The sequence below is a fragment of the Battus philenor genome, unplaced genomic scaffold (assembly GCF_028537555.1).
Source record: "Battus philenor isolate CCGP_79_NKW_IND1 unplaced genomic scaffold, ilBatPhil1.0.hap1 SCAF_8, whole genome shotgun sequence".
Taxonomy (NCBI): Eukaryota; Metazoa; Arthropoda; class Insecta; order Lepidoptera; family Papilionidae; genus Battus; species Battus philenor.
Window position 1 is genome coordinate 10,311,826 of NW_027181748.1, and position 7,711 is coordinate 10,319,536.

A 7,711-nucleotide genomic window follows, 5' to 3' on the forward strand; every position below is an offset into this window, starting at 1 on the left:
TATAATATCAATCAAACTTTGTTATGATCTATACATTTATTAATATCTTATCCACTTGGGATCATGAACAGTGATCGCTTGTGTGCGCTGTGAAAAGAATGCCAAAACAGCTGTTTTAATGGAAACTAAAAAAGTATTGAACTTCCCTATCATGGCATCCTTCAACTCGAAGCTATAGGGGTTCTTAGTACGCCCGATCTAAGAAGAGTCTACCACAAACTCAGAGGGTTTTTTGTGATCATTTTCACAATATCTTTAATACAGTAGTGTAGCAATTCATTCTCAAGTTTAAGAATTAAGAAGCACATATAAATTAAGAGAAAATATTTGTTATCAATTAAAGATTAAGAAAATAACAATATAACTAAATAGTAATAAATAATAAAAGACGACATGATACGACACGATTCCGGAAATAGTAAAACATATATGCACGTTGATTCACTTCACACATGCGTCTCTGTTTAAACACGGGAGTGTGACAGATGCATTAGCAATGGTTAACACCCGGTGAACCAAACAGAAGTTTATAATATCCAATAGATTAATGTTAACCGTATTGAAACACTAACTCCTTAATAATCAGTACACTCATACTGTTCATAAAGAAGTTTCAAGACTTATTGGCGGAAGAATTATCTTTAGTTTACTTTATCTATCTGCATTTTTCTTAAATGTTTTGACACATAACAATATATCTGGAATCATAATCCTTAGAGACTTCAAATTTGGTAGGACCTTTGGCAAATATATATCAGCAAATAACGTATTCTATGAATTATATTAAGGAAATGTAAATTAAAAAAAAAATTACAGGAAGTATGGCGAAGAATGATAGGCGAGGTGCGAATGAAATGTAAACAAATGCTTTGAGTATGAAAGATAATGTTTTTCATTTCATCCTTCGAAAAAAGGAAGAAAGGAAGAAATTGTGATGGACAAGAGAGAGAGAGAAAGTTTGTATTAGAAGAAAAAATAAAAAAATGTATTTATAACCTAAATCCCTGTCCTAAAAACATGGGTGAGGCTGTCAAAAACGGCCATAAAAAACGTGTTCCACGAAATTCTATCCGCAAGGTTGTGAGAGCGTTCATTAACTTCGCGAAGGATAGTTTGTTTTATCATTTATTTATTCACTCTTTTACAACATATATGATGGCGGAATTAATATTATATCTCCACCAGTAAACTCATTACAATGGAAAAGTTTTATTATATGCATGTAGCATATAGTGTATTACGTCTGATATTGCTCCTTTTTCTTTCTTGACATTTACCACCGGCCTACAGGTTATCTCTACTGCTTTAAATCGAGTGATATGAAGGATAAGTTCGTCATTACATGATTTGTAAAAAGTGGTAGATGAAAAAGTAAATATTTTACGTTGGTTACTAGAACATATAGTTACAAGTCACAAATTATGTTTTAATTGTAAGGTACAGTCATCTAGGAAGAAGTCATAGGAATTTTTGATATAAAATGTAAATTCCAGAAATTAATTAAAAAATATTAATATGGTTATCATATTCAATTGTAATGTAAATTATTCTTCTCTTTATTAACATTGCACGCGGAGAGACATGAGCAGCATATCTTTTCAAATGATGTAAAAATGTAGTACGTAATATAAATTGTTCTTTTTACGCCTCAGTGCATTCCTTGTTATCTTTATGTCCCGATACGAATCAATGTTGCCAATATCCAAACGTTGTTGCCTCGTGAACATTTCTAAACCAATGATTTTAACAATATTTTAAATGTAAAACATTTGCGTGTATGTGAGAAGTGTGTATTTATTTTTCGTAATAAAAAATCTTATGCACTACTTTCTCCATGTACAAGGCAAAAAAAAATCAATTTAAGTTATCAAGACAGGTCTAATTCGGAAAGCAAAATTAACAAGTTGTTTAAAAATCATTAGGATTTCCAATTTATGTTACGCTAATGAAATTCACGTCTCCTGTAACGATCCGCATTTTTTAACTTACCTATTCAACATTAGGCTATAATTTTTTACGTGGATTCTTATCTAAATATATATAAATGTTAAATTTTTACAACAACGAATACATTTGATGACTACAGAAGAACGGAGCGAAGTAAAATTTCGCAAGCTAGCGAAATAGATCTGGTAAGAGTGTCGTGACCGACTTCGCATAACGAGCACATTCCGAATCATCTCGTATTTAATTATAAAAACATTTGACAAGACAGACGAGCTCATCATTCCTATTATTCATTATCAAACACACATATGACATTAATTAACGTGAGTCAATTTCAATTTAATTGGTGAAAAATATCAACTTGTTTTTAATTTGTGTAATATCTTACCGGGTTAAATAAACAACGCCCCGATTCGAAAAACCTTTTTAGTGGTGGCAACATTTTTTTCATTGCTCTACATTAAATTTTTATGGCGCAAAGACGTAAGATATCTTTGTAATCTGAATGCCATATTAAGAAGCTTAAATTACAACATCTTGAAGTAACAAGGAGCCGTTATGTCGATATAAGGTACATTATAAAAGTACTAAATTATTGATATAATGGAAGGCCAATATAAAACTGATTCCTTGCCACACATTGGAAAAGGTCAAAATTGCAAACATTGTATATATACATTTATCTCATATAATTCCTAATATCTGGCTTATGAATATTTACAAGCATGTTCTTGTATGTTTTGTAACAGCCACAATGAAAAACGTAACCAGTAGACCAACAAAAGATTTTAAAAGCTTTGGACAGATATGGTAACTTTTTATAAAATTTTCTTTTAAAAATTTTAGCATAGTGTTTATCTATATTTCAAATACACACCACCAGGAATGCATTATATAAGTTTACATTAGTTTTATTTAATAAAGCTTCAAATTAAATATATTTGCCTATTGTAGGCCATAATTATACCAGCAAATATTTAAATGTTAGTAAGAGGATAAATAAAAAACACAATATTAAACGGCTCTCTTAATAGTAACGTAGTAAAAACTGTACAAGAACAATCCATTGTTATATTAAATTTATCGCATGTTCCATTTTATTAACTTTTTCCTTAATGAGCTCAATGAACTACCTTAAAAGTCTATTTTGATGGTTTGTGGTGAAATTTACCTATAAAACTGATAAAGACATAAATAACAGGTAGAGATAAAACATTTACAACAATTCTTCTTAATTTTAAAAAACACGTGACATGCAATTCATTGACGTAAAGCAAAAAGTTAGCACCTGCTTTTTTCCATCCCATTTAAGTAAATAGTGAAAGTGATCATTGACCACATTAAAAAGGTTTGAAACGTCTATTCATGTGATGAAAGTCATTAAAAGCCGGATCTTTAAAAAGTTAAATGTTTAGTTGAAAAATCTCTCGAATAGTCAAAAATTTTAAAAACAATTATTGCTTTTTTATTCGCTTGTCACTTTTAATTTCGAAGTATCCAAACGGTAATCATTTAGCCACTATTGGTATTAACTTCTCGTTGTCCCAACCACCTGCCGTGGCACACTTTTCATGTTTAATAAATATTTAATGTGGTCTTGTTATTTTTTGTCATTTTGAGTTTTGCTTACTTAATATATGTTTACGATCGGCACATTACTACATTAAGTTATGGCTGCAAATAGAATATATTATGAGAATAAATAACACATATATCACAAATAATCTCTAAAAAGACCGAAGCCATGAGTCTATTGAATCGAAGAATTTAACCTCTTTAGTTTAACCAATATATATATTGTACATACTAGGTATCCTCCGCCCGCTTCGTCAATTGGTCAATTTAATGATCATTCATCAACCCTCTATGTTATTTCAATTTCGTAAAATCAGTTCTTTGCAAATCTCCTCAGCGCAAAATAAACATTCTAACTTAATTGCAAGTCTCTAAGTTTATTGTTCCAGAGATATCTTGATGAGTCAGTGCATAGCTGAAAATCCAAATCATAGACATATAGGAATATGCAATTAATTTTTTTTAATATTTTGTAAATGCAATTTTTTTGTAACTATACCTTGTAAAAACGGTGAATTTATGCGCATATTTGAAAAAAGTAATAAACATGAGTTTTGAATCAACTTTACGTAATAGTAAAATTTAATATGTTTTCGCTTTTTCCTTATTAGCATCGAATAGTGGAAGCCCAGTGATTAAGGATCTACTCATAATCACAAGTCGTGGCTTCAATTCCCACGAAACAAACTTTGTAGTGTTAATGCTTCTCGATCTGTGTTCTGGAGTCTATAGTAGATAAAGATTATCTGTAGTAACATTACGCGCGCGCGTGCGCCGAACAGCGCCATAAATACACAGGCGCCAGCGAAGTCCGGCTGGACACTATCGCCAGACAAGGACCTTGCTGCATCCCTTACCTTCACGGACTCACATAACAATCACTATAACTAACATATGAAGGAAGATGGCATCTTAAGAATTCAAACAAATGTACCCACGTGCTTATAAACACTGACATCAAAAATCGAAATACACGTTCTTTATAATATATCCAGATCTTACGCCTTTATACTAACTTGTACTTAATTCAATTGAGTTCCGTATATACAGGATCTGATTTCTTAGGAATATAATCTTGTATTCGTATTTAAAGTTTTGTACACAATAAAGGTTTAAATAAAGATTAATAGTAGTATTAAATTACAAAATTGTTATAGTTATTAGAAATACAACGTATAAATAATTATCATTCATCATTAGCTTTGCTCTACTGACATAAATAATAGCATTCCAAACACGCACTCTTCAAAGCTCTTTAAACTTTTAACATTTATCAGTAAAATCTGTTTTTCTATCATAATTTCATTAAATGTAATAATGATATGAAAAACTGTCCAGGTATTTGCACATTTTAATAATGCTCCTAAAAATTATTTTGCTATTTGATAAAGATCTATTTGTAACAAAGGGAAAGCTAAGTACTTAATGGTAGCCCAGCGATAGGGGACTGAGACTTCCGATCATTGATCGCGGGTACGATTCCCGGGATAAAATGTTACATAATTCTGATTTAGTGCGTTATTTATTTAGGATTCCAACTGCTTACAAAGAAATTTCCAAAATATAGGTAGCAGCATCCTCTGCATACCATAATACCACACTGCAATCGCCAAGTTGGCGCTTGGCGGACTAAGCGATTATGGTATATCCCCCAAAGATATCTTTGGGGGAGGACTATGTCTTGCAGTGGGCTTCTATGGGCTGGAATAACGAAGACGAATTAACATAATCTATCGAATCGAATAAATTTTACAAATTCCTTGTGATTTATTATGCATCTAATTATTACCTTGTTGAAAGATATCATTTCTTAAGTCGTGTTAGCTGTAAATTTTTTTGATCGTGATAATTTTTGGTGAGTAAATTTATGATGTAAATATCCGATGCCATCATATTTTATTAAAATAGAGGTCAGAGTGAAGTACCGCTGCTTATTTACAGTTGGATAACAAATAAAACAACTTCCCTCGTGAATTATACAATTTGAATAAGTCAAACAATTAATTCTCTTTACATTGAGTAAGCAGAAATAACTGTTTTGAAGAAGAGAAACACAAAGAGATTAAATAATGTAAGTAGCCGACGGCGTTGTAAGTCATGCTACGATATCGTGCACACGGTTCTAAGAATGCAACACTGGCTGGTGATGTATTTATTAATCGTATCAGTTTTCTCAGAGAAAAATATTAAGCACAACTCTTATAGAACATTTCGCAGAAAATAACAGACCTCTGAATGCAATTGCATTTATAATATTGACTTACACATGAATTAAAAACATAAAAGTCGCTGTGCCATCTTCGCACATTTTTGTTGTGGATCGTGCTTACATCGTTTGCGTAATTATTATGTTTAGCGTTCTGCGTGTTGTTAATAGCTTAAGCGGCGGACTTAATGATAAGCCTGCATATCAAGCGGTTCGGTAAAATATATTCGGTAGAATAACACATAATGTCTATATGTAAGGTTGAGAAGTTTTTTATATAATTGGCAAAAATTATTTAAATTTCTTTAATGTTAAACTTTACTTGTTTTACATTGTTGTTTGTTTACATGTTCGGTGGCGCTGGTAATCTATTTGATATCGAATTTATCTTATTATTTAAGACAATGTGCTCTTAATTGCAGGGCTTCATACAATTAGTTACTCTTACACTAAAGTTTAATTTCTCGGAATCGATGTTACAATACAAGACCGGGTCGTTTCTCAGAATTATCTCGTAATAAATGTAATACGTTTATTTAACAAAAATTATAAAACAGTGTGCTGCGAAGGAATTTTTTAGATGATAAGGCTAGAATAGTTTAAATGAATAGCTTTTCTTCTTTTCTGCCCTCTGCACGGTGACCGTTCTTGCGCCGGCCGCATCCATCGACTTCTCGCAACCTCAACTTTGTTGCCGGCTCCCCTCCGGTTTGTGGACGCCACTCGAGAACCTTTCTACTCCAAAGACCGACAGCTGTACGAACGATGTTCCCTGACCAGTGCCACTTCAGACCAGAAATTCTTCGAGCTACGTCCGTGACTATTATTCTTCTGCGGATCTTCTCATTGATCATAATCGATCACGCAGCGAAATAAATTTCTCTACTATTGTATTTAGTATTTTGTCCTAGGGATGCTAAAAAGACCGTCTGAGTTTATTGCAGGGTCTTCTCAGATCATGGCGCATTTGGACCTCTCGTATCTATAAGTTGAAAAAGGCCGTTATGGGGAAACTCTACCTAATCCCGCGTGAAGTATCTAAATGGTTAACGTAAATGATCCTATGTGAATAATTACATGATTAAAGAAATTTGTTAATATATATATGAATACCAAATTAATTATAACAAAAGTATGTATATTTATTGAACGTTGATTAATGATAATTGATTTATTTACTAATTTCTAATTTTGATTATACGCACCTTTTTCAATGGGTTGTTTAACAGCATGGTAGAAACTACGCAAGCAACTAGCAAAGCGAATCGTTGATCAAGTTATATTTCAGTTGCATTAGTAGACGTGTGGATATGTAATAAGGCCAGGGGTGGGTCCCCGTATCGAGGCTGTATCTCGGCGTCGAGAAATGCAACCGAGAAATTATCTGATCCCTTCCATAACTTACTCTAAAATACTAAAATTGCCTTCGAGAAATCTTTTAGTGAGATCTTCACGCTCTCCGTGGTTATTACATTACGATAGCAGTAACAGTTGAATATTAACGTTTATTTCAGCACGTTTTATCTATTTCAATCACAACGGAGCCGTCGGTTACTTTTTGTAATACAACAATGCAGTTTAGTTTATCTTAACGCCCTCGGGTGCTGTGTTATGCAACTTATATTTCATCAGGACTTAAATTTATTATCAAAATCAATATTCTTTTACGTAATGTTGGTATTTCGTAAATTAATATGCTGATAAACACAAGAGCAATAAAACTATGAAATTTTGTAACATTATTGACGAACGTTATACTTTTATATGAATAGAATATTTTAACAGAGGCACCATCTTTTTCTTTGGAATTATCTTTAACAGTAATCGATTAATGTTTTAATATTGGAACCTATTTTAAGATAATTTGCACTTATTTGTCATCATTATCATCATGTCAGATGGTTGATGTCAACTAGAAGGCATAGGCTTCCCCTAAAAATCGCCTCAATAACCGATCTTTCGCTATAAAATCTTACATATTGG